The sequence below is a fragment of the Dermacentor albipictus genome, chromosome 8 (assembly GCF_038994185.2).
Source record: "Dermacentor albipictus isolate Rhodes 1998 colony chromosome 8, USDA_Dalb.pri_finalv2, whole genome shotgun sequence".
In the NCBI taxonomy this organism is placed as follows: Eukaryota; Metazoa; Arthropoda; class Arachnida; order Ixodida; family Ixodidae; genus Dermacentor; species Dermacentor albipictus.
In genome coordinates this window covers 27,402,802-27,418,516 of record NC_091828.1, presented here as the reverse complement: position 1 = coordinate 27,418,516, position 15,715 = coordinate 27,402,802, and the positions used below count along the sequence as shown (strand labels likewise).

The 15,715-nt window shown below is 47.9% G+C and overlaps 1 pseudogene; it reads right to left on the bottom strand.

Moving 5' to 3' along the window:
- Window positions 1-2,398: 2,398 nt before the first annotated feature.
- Window positions 2,399-4,896, bottom strand: LOC139048398 (sentrin-specific protease 1 pseudogene; annotated as a pseudogene).
- Between the last annotated feature and the right edge of the window lie 10,819 nt (window positions 4,897-15,715).

The following is a 15,715-nucleotide window of genomic DNA, read 5'->3' as shown; positions in this document are numbered from 1 at the left end:
CTTTCTGTAGTGTTAGTGACATACATGGCAACCTGAACCTGTGAATAATATGGGTGGCTGCGAGGCAACTGAAGCATTCAATCATGATATGTCCCATAGCTAACGTAGCTTTCGCACAGAGCATGATCTATGATTATGTCATCTTTACGACTGTAGGGGCACTTGATTTCAAGCAAAATGACACCACTGGTTGTTTGGAAAAGCCCATCGGGACTTGCACAAAGCCATGACTGACAGGGGTGAATCACAACGCCAACCTGCAAAGCATACTTTGTAAAGTTAGCAAATAATATGTACAACATGCACGAACACCATATTTATTATGTCTTGCCCAACAGTCATGCTTTCAAGTATCAGTAGCAATCACCGTGTGTGCAGCGGTGGCTGTGACAGTTTCAATATGTGTGAGCCAGTCTCAGTGTACTAGCACTTCGATGAAAATGCGTTACGCTGATCTATAAATGTGTTCAGGGGAAAAATAATTGGTTTTACTTTTATTTCAATGATGCATAGTGGAGAGGGGATAGAGAGACAAGGGCAACGCTGCCAAGCTCTACTAATGACCCACTCTTGCAGTCTATATTCTTTTAGCTGTGCTGAGTAACGTGAACTTGTGCATGAAATTTAAGCTTGCCCTTATCCGTTGTGAACTCGCTTAACAGTTCCTATAAAAGCACTACAAAAAACAACTTGAAGTCTGTATTATTAAACTGATAGATTAGTTAGTTGCACAATATTCAAATGCATTGTTATGTGACAACGTAGTTACCACCAGAACAGCAATTGGCCTCCCTGGTGCAGTATTCAGTCACAACCTCCCTATTCATATCTACAATTAATAGCCTCAGTCCCCAGCAGCTGCGGAGCACCTGACCAAGGCGGCGGTCAGACCTGTAACGCAGCAGGGGGTGCTAAGAATTTCTGGGTCCGAACAGGCCACCAATGGAAACTGACCCTGTCAACCTTTAACAGCCGAACTCTGTCGAGTGAGGCTAGCTTAGCAAAACTCTTTGAGGAACTATGAGACGTTGTTTGGGATAATATTAGAAGAACTGGTGAGGCTTATACATTGCTAAATACCGGCCATGTTCTCTTGCTATAGTGGTATCCCTGATAAGAAGCAATACCGGGTAGGATTCCTAATCCATAAGGACATAGCGAACAACACTGACGAATTCTACAGCATTAACGAGAGGGTAGCACACTTGACATAAAAATTGTAACAGCGGCAACACATGCATCCAGAAAGGACGAGACACAAGCGCTTGTTACTTTGTGGATGCAAACGTTGGCGCTGTCACAATTTTTATGTCAAGTATACACCAACTCGCCCAGAAAGAAGTTTTAATGAAGAGGGTAGCAGTAGTCGTAGCAGTAGAGGTATAGATTAAAGGCAGCACAAGCCTACACTCCAGCATCCAGCGACGACGATGAGGAAGTAGATCAGTTTTATGAAGATGTTGAATTAGCGATGAGAAAAGTGCAGATTCGGTATACAGTAGTAATTGGTGACTTCAATGCAAAACTGGGGGAAAAGCAGGCAGGTGAGCAGGCAATTGGCGACTACGGCGTCGATTCTAGAAACGCTAGAGGAGAGATGCTGGTAGACTTCGCCGAAAGCAATAAGCTGAGAATAATGAACACCTTTTTCAGAAAACGTAGCAACATAAAGTGGACCTGGAAAGCCCTAATGGTGAAACAAGAAATGAAATTGATTTCATACTTTCTGCCGATCCCAGCATACTGCAGAATGTAGATGTGATAGGTAGGGTAAAGTGCAATAATCATAGGTTAGTGAGGGCTAGGATTCACCTCAGTTTGAACAGAAAAAGAGTACAATCGCTCAAGAAAAAAACAGGTCAACTTAGAGGCAGGAAGGGTAAAAGCAGACAAATTTAGGCTGGTACTTGCAAACAAATATGCTGCCTTAGAACAGAGATGATGATGATGACATAGAGGCAATGAATGAAACCGTAACGAAGCTGGCGTCAGAGGCAGGAATTGTAGTGGGAGGCAAGGCACCAAGGTAACCAATAGGCAAGTTCTCCCAAGTAACAAAGGACCGAATAAAGAAACGACAAAGAATGAAAGTGTCCAACTCAAAAGATCAGATAGAATTCGTGGAACTGTCAAAACTGATCAACAAAACGAAAATAAGTGATATTTGAAATTATAACGTGAGAAAGAGTGAAGAAGCCGTAAAAAATGGACGCAGCCTGAAATCAGTGACAAAGAAACTTGGCATAGCACACACCAAGATGTATGCACTGAAAGATAAGCAGGGTAATATCAGCAATCTACGGATAAATTATAAGCATACGGATAAATTTATGCTACCTCATAAAACATTACTTGTGCTATGTTACGGCACGGACGGGCAGTGAATGTGCCAGGAAAAAGTAATGGCTACTAAAAGCATTATAGGTCAATTACAATACTTAATGCAGAAAACAAAGTGCCCTGTAGGTGAGCAAAATAACTAAATTGTGCTTCCTCTATTTAAACTATGACATATAGCGCTTACTTGAAACAAATGCTAGCACATGTCCTCACTGAACAACCAGGTTGGGATGCAATTTGTTGGCTTCATTCACATGTAGTTTAGCACGCTCCATTCCCAGCCCATTATTTATCCATTCCTTTTAAGCCTTCTTGCTCATAACACTTTAACAGCTTTGCACATAAATAAATTAATTAAAATCCACTTACGGGTTTTACCGTGATGTTTAGGAACACACAGGGTACGAGAAACACTTTAATGAGAAACTCGAGAATAATTTCAACCCCTTTAGTTTCCTTCACACGCAGCCACAAAAGCAAAATGCTAGATGGCGTTTGCAGACCGTGTTATCACACTTGACACCTATGTGAAGCAAAGGTTAAAACTAGGAGCGTGCGAATATTTGAAACTTCAAACATGAGTTTCATAGTATTGTGCTACTCGATTCAAGAATAGAATAAAACATTCAAGATTTTTATATAAGAAACAAAACCACTCATTGCAGTCTCGCAGATGAAGGAATGATGGATGTGAGAGCCCTTCAGAATTATTCTGCTGCACAAGATTCACGGTTGTGCGCAGAGGCAGGCATTTGCAAGTGAACTTAAGGGCCAGTTAACTTCCTCGTAAATAATTTACAGTCATTCAATAAGAGTTTCAGGGTATTTAGGCAGCCCCCATATGAATGTTTTCTTTTGGCAGCCAATAAGGCTAAATGCTTTTGGCCAGTCGCACCGTGTTTCCATCCCTTTAAAACAATCTGTGAGACTGTAGCACGACACTTGGCTCCTTCAGCAAGCACAACACTGCGCACATGTTGTGACATCTTGTTCTCTTGCTTTATTCCTGTCACCAGCGTGGTGCACCAGATAAATCGAAAACAGTTGTTCATAGTTTACAATATGTGACGTAGCATCGGATGTTCAGTTATCGATGGCATTACACCCAACATATACATAAGTTAGCCCGGCCCTTTTTTTACTAAAGGGACATTATTCATATGGGATAAAGTTATATTAACATTACATTTCAGTTTGTTTATAAATGTGAAGATATTCAATATTCAAGGCTGTTCCCCTCGAATATTCGCATTCGACTAGATTAGGAAATTTCGCTGTTCAAACATCCCCAGTTAAAATATGTGAACGTTGACAAAGGGGCACACTTTTACACAAACAAATGGGTATATAATTAGATGGGTAAATGTAGAAAGCCTGAACACGTACTGCAGGTATATACAAACTAATGTGCGTTTACAAATTGTGTTTCTGCTTTGCACTACCATACCTTTGCAATTTCAAACAATTAGTTGAAAACAGCCTATTTCACTAAGAAGAACAAATTAAAAATATCGCTGGTTTCAAAATAACAGTTACTTGGCAATGTGCATCGTCCCAAACATCATCGTAAGAATGTGAATGATCTTCTCTTTTACGCAGGAACAGCAAAATCAAGAATTGATACAAGTTGTACGAGTGAGAAGCTTCATCACTGTCTAGCAGCTTTTTGCACTGTTGCAAATTATGTGCGGCAAAACGTACCGCCTACAAAAAAAAGCAATGTAGCCCTTTATGCAATATTTAAGTACTCCTGTGACAACGGAACTGTGATTATTGCCACTTCGTGGAACAAATCACAGTACAGTCCACAATGATCCTTCAGTCAGTTGACATTATCAAAGTAAAATGACCACATCCGCAATGAAAGGCGGTTTATATCATCCTGGAGTGCGCAAGTTACTCGAACGTAGAGTTGGGAGAATCACAAACGGAAGCAAAGGTACGCCTCCACACCTGCCTCACGCCGAGAGCATGGTCTTGTGCTGAATCTCGTAGGCGACGCGTTTCCTAAAGTACGGCATGTTACGCTGCCCGAACGAGATGGGCGCGTCCCGCGAGACGCACTCGGCGTACTGGCAGGCGAACATGCCGCAGTCGTTGCTGTTCTGCTGCAGAGGCACGTCCACCACTATCAGGGTCCAGTCGTCCCCGGCGAGCCCGTGGTTGCGCCGCTGCCGACTCTCGCACTCCAGGTACTGCCGCAGCACGGACAAGCAGCGCGGACTCCCGGTCGGCGGGCCGAGGCTGTCGTAGTAGGCAATGTGGCGCCTGCGGAAGTCCACGGCAGCGATGCACCAGTGCGTGTTCCAAGGTACAGCGGCACCAGCGCGATGTCGAAGGAGAACAAATCGACGGTGCGCGTCCATCGCTTGACGCCGGCGTAGCCACTGGCGACCAGCTTGGGATAAAAGAACGTGTTGAACGCGTACACGCGGGGATAGCCTTCCTTCTTGGAGCGCTTCGCGAGGAGATTCATGTAGAAGTTGATCACTTCGTCGTTCAACCACTGGCCGTCGGCGAGCGTGCGCATGTCGGCCCTGCGGATGTGGATTCGGAAGGCCGACACGAGCACGACCTACTGGAACTCCAGACCTGCACAGATATCCGGCTTCTATGGGAGCAGCTTGCGCCCACTTTCGTTCGACCGACGGCCGTAGGTGGCGCTTTTATAACCTGTTCGTCTGCTACGCGGTGGGCGGCTGTGCGGCGTTGTAATTAGTACAGCAGCTGTTGTGTTGTGACGAACTGCTTGTCTAGTTGATGATTTTTGCTAACACAGTGACAGTGATGTCACACGGCTTTGATCGGTCACTCGGCTTCAAAAGTTGACTGCCCGAACCTAAAAAATGTCGGAGCGTGTAGTCCGCTGCTCTCTAAAATAGCGATAGCCGCTCCTATTGCCTTTTTCAAGCATATTATTATAAATCACATTGCTTATAGAGTTCGCAAAGTACAAAACAGTTTTATTGTATACGTTGTAAAATTCGTTTCTGCGCTCTTTAGAAACTTAAAGCTACCGAAATGTTCGACGACAGAACGATTACCACTCATTTTAACTCTTAAAAGTTGTCCGTGAATGCATCGTGAATTCAAAAAGTGAATTACGCACACAGCTTCATTGCGTACGTATCTTAAGCACCACCGTTATGCTGCCGCCTTACCACGCAGGAAACCTAGCTTTACAGTTTGAAAAGAGTTCCGTGACACGATTTAAGACCTGCAGTGCAGCACGCTTTAAAGCACTGGGATCATTTTTGCAAGCTTTCTACTGAGCTAGACATCCAACGATATTAAAAACAAGATATGCTCACCTTCCCTTGAAACAGAATCGATCAGACTATTGCACATACCGGGTGGAGGACTTACTAGTGAATACTTTTACTATACTTTTACCAGATCATCTTCCTTTCACTACGGCACACAGTAGTAAATCCTAATGTCATCTACGACATTAGGCTGTCTGTAATCAACTAAAGAAAGCTAGATTATCCTATGAATCTTTTTAAACAAGTTTTCCAGTCCCTTAAGGAGGCTAGGAAAGGGAAATTTATGCCGTTGATCTAGGATTGCAGCGGCCACCTATGCTCGTTGTTTACATTTCTTGCACCACTCATCATCTTCTAGTTTCACTATTCAAACGCAAAGCATTCGCAAATATGTCTTCTTTTGTATATTTGTGAATTTATTCATTTACCGCCAAAACAAGCGCTTTGTGCCTGCCGAAATGGCAAGACAAGCGCTGAACAGATCGCGGAAGCAGACGACAGCGAACAGGTTATGACTAGCGCCACTGTGCTCGTACGTTCTTTCCCTAGCGGCAAAAGGGGCGAACTAGACCAGGCGTGCTGGAGGAGGGAGATCTGTGCAGGTCTGTAGTTCAGTAGGTCGTGGACACGAGCACCTCATCGGCCGGCGTCGGCACCAAGGCCGCCTCCACCTCGCGCTGCATTGCCCGCGTGATGCCGGGCGACTCGACGACATCGTGAATGAGGTTCGATTTTGTTTGGCGTTTCGGAACGCAAGACTTCTCGGTTAGCAGCTTTTTCAGGGCAACGAACCAGTCCGCAGATCCAACCGGGTGGCGACGCGACGCTGCAGACTCTGAGAGCTCGGAAGCGTGGATCGACTTCAGGGTTTTCTCCCGGGTTGATCGCCGGAGCACACGTCCGCTGAGTGACCGGGTGATGCGACGGCAGCCGCCGACCTTTGTTTCGAAGTCTAGATACTCGTAGCACTCGTTTTGCCTCGTCCGCATCTTTGGGGCGCGCGAAATTTCATCCACAAACTCCGTCACGAAACCCGCGCACTCTTTCCTCCACGGAAAGCAAGGCCTACCGCGACAGCTCTCATTGTGCCGAGTGGACCGGCTACGTCTGTACAAAGCTTGTGTACGGTATCGCACCGTCACGCTCGCGATCCATTCTTGCCAGTCAACGTGCTTGTCTTCTTGAACGTCTTTGCGACCCGCGCCGACAAATCCAAGATCGTGCCGTAGTTTCACTGCACTTTCGTAGTACGCGCCGCGCGTTCCCGCCAGCGCATCCCGAGCTGACGTACCGGCAGGCAGCGTTTCCACTCGCGGCACCATCAAGCAAGCGGTCCTTCCTCTCAGATCTCGCACAACGGTCGAGGCCAGCGAACAACTGTTTGCAGCACGTGTGATTGGCTAAACACGCCAACAGAACATCGAAAGAAAACAGAGAACGAACCATGCAGGAAAGAAAAAAAAAAAGAGAGAGCGCCTTGCGTCCACAAGCCAACCTCCTCTGCAGCCGCTCACTCCTATTTTCTCCTTTCCCGCTGGCCGTTCAGCGCGTTGCATGCTGGGAGCTGAACCTTCTTTGGTTCTAGGTAGCTTTTAGTAGCGCCGGCCGTCGGTCGTGGCGCGCTACGGCAGATGCAACGCTGTGGAAGCTACGCAAGAAGTTCGGTGAGACTATGCATCACTCCGCGCGTTCCGTCCATGCTTTGCTGTGCGCCAACGGCGTTATTTTGCGTCAGCATGCACGCGAGGCTGCCGCCACGGGCTGCGAATAAACCAAACCAAACCAAAAAAAGAAATACTGAAAAGCAAATCGATATAAAAGAAAGCATTAGTAGCCGTGTACCGCAGTTTTGTTTGTCGAAGGGCTGCAGCGTTTTTCGTTCAATACTGAACCCATATACAGAACAATTTCAGGCTATTGTGGTACGACTCGAACTATTTCCAAGTGCGAACGCAGCCACCGCAAAAAGCACCTCTAGCCTCCATAGCGTTGCACTCGATGTCTGATTCACGGTCTGAATCGAGGCTTGCACGAAGCATTGTAGCGGGTTCAAGTACAAACCCCATGCCAGGGATCTTGCGCGCGACAGCAACGCGATCGAGATGGCTCGTCGCCTCCGAGTCGTACCCCATGCAGGCACGTACCCAGGGGGGGGGGGGCCCGGGGGGGCCCGGGCCCCCCCCCTCCGAAATCAAGTGGCATACCCCCCCCCCCCCCCCTCCCCACCCACGCCACCACTCCTCACACATTCCTAAAGCGCCGCCAGATTAATGTTGAGACTTGGCAGCTGTTCATCGGTCAGCCTTATGCTGCCTTTTTCACTCCTTTTAGATGGCGGTAGTTATCGGCATCTCTTGTAATGTGAAGGACAGTTTTCTCATAGATTCCGCACCCGCGCGATTAACTCGAGATGCGTTCAGTTGTCACCATCTATTCCACCGTCACGCGCATAGCTCTTGCTTTTGTTAGTTCAACCTTCTTTGTTTAGGCTGATCCTGGGACCAGGAGAGGGATGCGGCTGTTACTTAGCTGGTCTGTATACTCTCATGGAACGAGTTGCGGCCGGACAAAACGCCAATTGCGTTTAAGTTTTCCCTGTGCTTCATTATTTCCTTGAGTTACTTACGGCTCGCCGCGACGCTGGCAGATGCCCGGAACCATATACACGTGATATGGGTTAGATAAGGAGGGAAATAAAATAATGTGAAAGAGCGTCCATCATGAAACCCTGCAATAATCCTTAAACCCATTAGCAAGATGACTGTCGCCCGTTAGCTCGTCTGTTTTTCCCTAATTGTATAGCACTTTTCGTGCAAATTTGGCAACTGGAAACAAAAATCGCAAGGAGTTGAGAAATTAAGCGATCTACTAAGGGAGAGAGCCAACGCAATAACCAAAAATGTTGACTGTTGTTTATGAGAATATTTATGGATCAACATCTTTTTATTTAAAAAGGAAGTAGAGGAAACGCCGCCGGAAGTGGAGAATAATTACTTGCTTTGAATGACGCTTCTACAGTTATCGGTCGAACCGCCTCACGTAGCCACTTCTCTGCTGTGCTTATGTGAGTGTGTTTCTAACCTTTCTCGGTGAGCGCAGAACGTCTAGAATCGCAGAGTCCTGCGCTCTACGCGGTTGTATGGGAGTGGCGGCCGCACAGCGTTACGCAATTCGTGGAACTGTCAAAACTGATCAACAAGGCGAAAATAACTGCTATTCGAAACTATAACATGAGAAAGACTGAAGAAGCCGTAAAAAATGAACGCAGCCTGAAATCAGTAAAAAAGAAACCTGGAATAGGACAAACCATGATGTATGCACTAAAAGATAAGAAGGATAATATTATCAGCAATCTCGAAGATATAGTAATGATGATGTGTGGTGTTTTATGGCGCAAGGGCCAGGTTTGGCCAAAGAGCGCCATGACAGGTGGTAATTTTGACGATGTATTGTGGATGACATGCGCAATGAACTAATCATGGTAGATGTGATACGGCTGTAAAAGGGCCTAAAATTTGTAGCTGTAAGTGGCGTAGAATATATAGTTGCTAAAATAATGACGGTGACTAGGCAGTGATGTGGGCTATGGCAATGGGTGGTCGTTAAAACATTGTGCAATAAAACAACACTGACACCAGAGGTTTAAGAGAGCCCTTGAATGCAGGGCTGTTAGTCACGTGCTAAAAATTGCCTGGCCAAATGATTTTCAGGATGTCAGTTTCGTCTAAAAAATCTAAGACTGCTTGCAGTTTGAAAAACGGTTCGTCACTAAGAAAAAATGCAGGGTGGAGAGGTATATTTTCGCGATATGCAGAAGGGAAATACTTTTTCCTCTCCGTTTCTATTGCAGGGCACTGGATAAGAACATGGATGACTGTCAGGCCATCGCCGCACCTACTACAAGTAGGAGGGTCTCCGCCAGTCAAGAGGTAGGAGTGAGTGCTGTAAGTGTGTCCTATTCTTAATCGGCAAAGAAGTACTTCTTTGTACCGTGCTGTTTTTTCACTTATCCAATTCCGCAATCTTGGTTTTATAATATGTAACTTATTCAATGTTTGTGTATCCCACTCTGCTTGCCAATGTTTCCTCAATTTATGGCACAGAAAGGGCTTTAGGTCTGTGGCAGGAATGGGGATGTTTCCATCTGTGTCGCTAAAACTCACTGACGTAGCGTTTTCGTCAGCAGCTACGTTGCCTTTTATACCTTTATGACCAGGTACCCAGCATAGGATAATCACTTGGTTGCAGATATATGCGGAGCACAACAAACTATACAGCTCTTTCAAAACGGGATTCTTATGCGAAGATATAGTAAAAGCAGCGGAAAAATTCTAAGCTGACCTGTATACAGTACCCAGAGGAGTCACGATACCTCACTTAGAAACAGTAATGAACAGGATACAGAAACTCTCCTATAACTAGCGATGAGGTCAGAAGGGCCCTGCAAGACATGAAACGATGAAGAGTGGGAGGAGAAGGTGGAATAACAGTCCATTTAATCGAAGATGGAGGAGACATAATGCTTGGAAAACTGGCGACTCTTTATACGAAGTGTATATCGACTGCAAGGGTCATAGAAAACTGGAAGAATGCAGACATTATACTAATCCACAAAAAAGGAGACGTTAAAGAATTGAAACATTATAGGACCATTAGCTTGCTCCCAGTATTATATAAGATATTTGCCAAAATAATCACCAATAGAATAAGGGCAACGCTGGATTTTGTCAACCAAGGGAACAGGCTGGCTTCAGGAAGAGATACCTTACAATGGATCACATCCATGTCATCAATCAGGTTATCGCGAAATCTGCAGAGTCCAGTAAGCCTCTCTATGTGGCTTATAGAGATTACGAAAATGCATTTGATTCAGTAGAGACACCAGCAGTCTAGAGGCACTACGTAATTAAGGACTACAGAACGCTTACGTAAAAAGCTTGAAAAATATTGCTACATGCGTGTGGTATTTGTTTGTGTGAATGTGGTACGTGGGCGCCATCACTCCAGAAAAGAGAAGGAAGAACGAACTGGGCTCGCGCTGTGAATCTAAACGGTCAGCGCTGCAACCATTGTTGTAAATATAATCTGTTAAATAGTTTCTCGTCTTACTGACTCGTCCTTCGCGTAAGAATATATACAGAGGTTCTACAGCTACCTTAATTCTACACAAGAAAAGCAGGGAGATACCTATAGAGAAATGGGTCAAACAGGGAGACACAATTTCTCCAAAGCTATTCACTGCGTGCTTAGAAGAATTCAAGCTATTAAACTGGGAAGGCTTAGGAGTAAATATCGACGGCAAATATCTCAGCAACCTTCGGTTTGCCGATGACATTGTTCTATTCAACAACAATGCAGACGAGTTACAACAAATGATTGGAGACCTTAACAGAGAGAGTGTAAGAGTGGGGTTGAGTATTAATATGCAGAAGATGACGATAATGATAAATTGCCGGGCAAAGGAACAAGAGATCAGGATCGCCAGTCGGCCACTAGAGACTGTGAAGGAGTACGTTTACCTAGGTCAATTAATCACAGGGAACCCTGATCATGAGAAGGAAATTTACAGAAGAATAAAAATAGGTTGGATCGCATACGGCAGACATTGCCAGCTCCCGACTGGAAGCTTACCATAATTATTGAAAAGTAAGGTGTGCAGTCAGTGCATTTTGCCAGTGCATATGGGGCAGAGACTTGAGAGCGAGTTAAGGACCACGCAAGGAGCGATCGATCGAAGATTGCTAGGCATAACGTTAAGAGAGAAAGAGAGTGGTTTGGATCAGAGAGCGAACGTGTATAGACGATATTCTAATTGACATCAAGAGAAAAATGTAGCTGGGCAGGTCATGTAATGCGCCGGTTAGATAACCGTTGGACCATTAGGGTTACAGAATGGGTACCAAGAGAAGGAAAACGCAATCGAGGGCGACAAAACACTAAGTGGAGCGATGAAATTAGGAAATTCGCGGGCGCTAGTTGGAATCGGTTGGCGCAGGTCAGGGGTAAATGGAGATCGCAGGGAGAGGCCTTCGTCCTGCAGTGGACATAAAACATGATGATGATGATGATGATGATGATGATGGAGGTGGTGGGCCCCCCCCCCCCCGAAAAAAAATCCTGGGTACGTGCCTGACCCCATGTGAGCGACGACTCCCCGGTGTTGCCGGTATGACGGCAGCAAATAGGCGCCGAAACTTGTGCGACGCGTGCCTTGTTAAGGTTATGTGTTTTACTGTAAGGGAGAGAGAGAAAAAGTGAACTTTAATGAGCACCAGCAGTTAAGTCGGCTGGGCCTAGGCCTCCCACGATGGGACGTCGAAGTCTTGCCTCTTCGCCGCTTCGTAGGCCTGCTGGGTCGCCCAGAGTTGGTCGTCGAGACGGAAGCTGCGCAGGGCGGCGTGCCATCTCGACGAGAGGCTCACGGGATTAAGTGAGCGAGTGAGTGAGTGAATAAACTTTATTGCAGGTCCGGCGAGGTCGCGAACTCGTCGCGCACCCGGCTAGTCCCACGTCGGAACCGGCAGGTCTAGCCCACCGGCCCGGTCGCGGGAACGCCGGACGGCCAGGGTTTGCTTTTCCAGAGCGGGGCTACGCAGAAGCGAGTCCCACTCCTTCTTGATGAACTTGGAGTATGTCGACCCGCACTCCCAGAGCATGTGAGGTAGAGTGGATCACATGCGGTGATCACATGCGGTGTTGCCCACGTGTCCCCTTCATTGTGTCCTTGTCAATTGTGCGCGCAAGAATATTTTACTATGAATTCGTACCAACTCGCCCAACTATCAGTTCTGCTACGGTAGAGTGGAGGTCTGGCTGCAGGACGGGCAGGCGTCGTCGCGATACACGTTGGGGTAAGCCTCGTGGAGAGCGGACAGACACGGATATGTGCTGATCTGTAGAAGCCTAAGCGAAACGGCTTGCGCCCTATTCAGTTTAGGGTGAGGGGGTGGAAAGACCCTTCTGTACATGTAGAAATATTTAATAATCTCGTTGTGAGTAGCGGGAGCATCCCTGTGACCGTAGAGAGAAGGGGAATCGGTGCTCCTTATAGAGGAAGCGCGGTCGGTGAGGTCACGCGCAGCCTCGTGGGCAGACTCATTGAGGTTCGTGGGAGCACCCTCGACCGATCCTACATGAGCGGGAAACCAGTGAATTGAATTAAGGTCTGGGTACTGATGTTTGCACTCCCATAGCATGTGGGGGAGTGTTGCTGATTCAGTTTTACACACCTTGCACGTCTGGCTCGGGTAGATGTCGGGGTATATAGTGTGATAGCGTGTGAGGGAGGGGTATGTATTCGTCTGTAACAGGCGAAGGGTCTCGCAGTAAGTTACCCGTGCACGTGTCAAAATTTAGTCGTTCGCTCGTTCGGTGCGACAATCGGTAGTACTTGACTGGTGTACAGTCTTGGTCAAAAGTTCCCAGGTCGCAGCGACCGTGCCCGGACGGGCAGCCACGCTCAGCGATCGCGACGCTGCCATCAACGGCGCTCGCAGACGCTCGCTGGTTGCGGGGCTGAAAGCGAGCGAGAAGGAACGTCGCTCTCGCTTTATCGCTGTCATACGCTCCGTGGTCATAAAGTGGCCCGTCAGCTAGTGTGGCATTGAGCTGCGCTTTTACCTTTCGTGCTCCCGCCGCGCGAATGAGCTGCAGACAAGAAGGAACTGAAGCCAGAGCTGCCGCCAAGGTTATGATGCGATGCTCCGTATGAACTACTCTCTCATACCGCGAAGCTTAGCCAAACGACCAGGGTGTTCTGGCGAGGTTAAGTCTCGGGTTTAAAACGCAATCGCAATTGTTACGGTAACCAACATCCGCGTTTGCGTCCATCTGCCTGTTCCCGTCGCGTGTGAGGTAGTGGTGCCCAGGATTTATTTTTTTAGTTCTCTTGAACGCGCGTGGATTTGTTTACCGAAGCACTCGCCGCTGTGGCTCGTTGGCTAAGGTGTTGAGATGCAAGCCCAAGGACGTGGATTTAATCCCGGTTGCGGCGGCTGCTCTTCTGATGGACGCGAAAAACGAAAACGCCATTTGTCGAGGATCCTGCCAGGATCATCAGGATGATCCTGGCGGGATCCTCGGATATTTGAATTCGTAGCCCTCCACTACGGCATGCTTCGTAGCCCAGGTGTAGCTTTGGTTCGTTAAACACCCAAAATTCAAATTTTGTTTGCCGAATCGTATGGGCATCGAAATTTGCTGTTCATGTATCCTCGAACCCAAGACGCGGGCTTTGGAGCCCTCCGTCGGGAGCACGAAGATGTTGAGAAAACGCTCCCGGCGAAGCTCCTCTCTGACGCGCGGAGCGCCCTCAGTGAGGGCAAGACTCGTAAAGGGGCACGCGTAAGAGCTCACTGGTTGTTGCCGCACCACAGCATGACAGCGAGAACGATATTCCCTCTGAACCCCGTTTATCCCCGCAACTGGCAAGCGTCGCCTAGCGCCGCGATAGGGCAGCCCGGCTGCTCCGTACGCGGCCACTGCGGCCTGGGAACTTTCGACCAAGACTGTGTATCCAGTTCCACCTTCGCGCTATTGTCCAGTCGCTCATATCACTACCGCGCGACGAGCGACGAATTGGTCGAACGAGCGATCTGGTCACGCAACGGCCCGTTCCTCCGAGGGGGTTTGGCCACGATTTCGGTCGTTCGTCCCCCAGAATGCAAAGAATCCCTGAAGTCGAATCCCCGAAGAATGCAAAGAGAGGAATCTGCCGCGACAAAATGGCGGAGTAACGCCAATTTCCGGCGTCACTGAGCTTCGCAAAAAGTGACGTCGGGCCCTCTTAGTTGTTTTTAACGCGATAGCGTTAAGGAGCTCGTGTCGCAGAAAAGCCGGTGTCGTGGGTGTCGGTGTCGGCGTTTGCGGCGTTGACCGTGAGCAATAAATCACGGCAGGCGCTTCATAAATAAAAAGCAACTTCCAAGATTGGTCCGGTGGGAATCGAACCAGGGTCTCCGGAGTGTGAGACGGAGACGCTACCACTCAGCCACGAGTTCGATGCTTCCAAGCGGTGCAAACGCGCCTCTAGTGAATGCGGTGTTGCCTTCGAAACGAGCCGTGGAAAGTTATACTGCGGTGTATATCGGTAATTATGAACATGTAACGTACAGAAGTCACAATTACACGAGTTGCGAAGTGCGTTTCCGCTGCATTTCTTTTGCGCTTTCCGCACACGCAGAGCCATCTTGCGGCAAACACAGAAGACCACCTCCTCTCAGTCTACGGCGCTGCCCCGACAGGAGGCGCGCCGCGCGCGCATTGGGACCGCTGCCAGGCGCGTCGCGGGACTCCCTCTCCCCTGACGACGCTTCGCCGTGCTCCCGGTTTAGATTACTATCTATCTCTCTGCCCGTGCCGATCACGACGTTTGGCTGGCGTAGATCGTTTCCCCTCCGAGACACCGAGTTCTTTGGTTCGTTCCGTTCGCTCAGGCGCACGTTTCGTTGCCGCGCCGAACGCTGCGTTGCTCGACGCTCACCGCGTGATAGGTGGGCGCTAAGTCCGATGCGGGGCGCATCGTAAGTGATCGCTGCGCCGTAGCGCATTGTCTTTACACCCCTTGGCGGGTCGACGGGAACGCTGTCGCGTCCCACTCTTGAAGGCGAAGCTTAAGCGTCCTCCAATTTTTTCTTTTCTCCCTCAATGCTCCTGTTTTTCTATTTCTTTTTTGTCACGTGACGTTCTCCCCTAGTTTTTTTTTTCTCCCTCCATGGAAGAAACACGAGACATTTTGATGCTCTAGCGGTGTTGCCAGACGTCTGTAAATAATAAATATGGTTTGGGCTAGTTGGTTAATTTCTCTGTGCCGTCCTGTCCTTTCGCGTGCCCATTTTTTTAACGAGTTCGTGATTGTTTCTTGCGTATATTTCCAAGTTTTCATTTAGGGTGGCCAAAAAAAAGTTCACCGACGATTACGATACTCTTTAATGCGAAATTTGAGATACGTTTTTTCATTTGGCGGTATATAGTGAGGCATCGCACCTAGAGCTTGGATTCGATCCCGCGACCTCGTGCTCAGCAGCCCAACAGCGTAGCCACTGAGCAACCACGGCGGGCCGGCAGAGGATTGAAGAGCGACCGGAGCTCACTTGCTCGTCCGTTCGTTC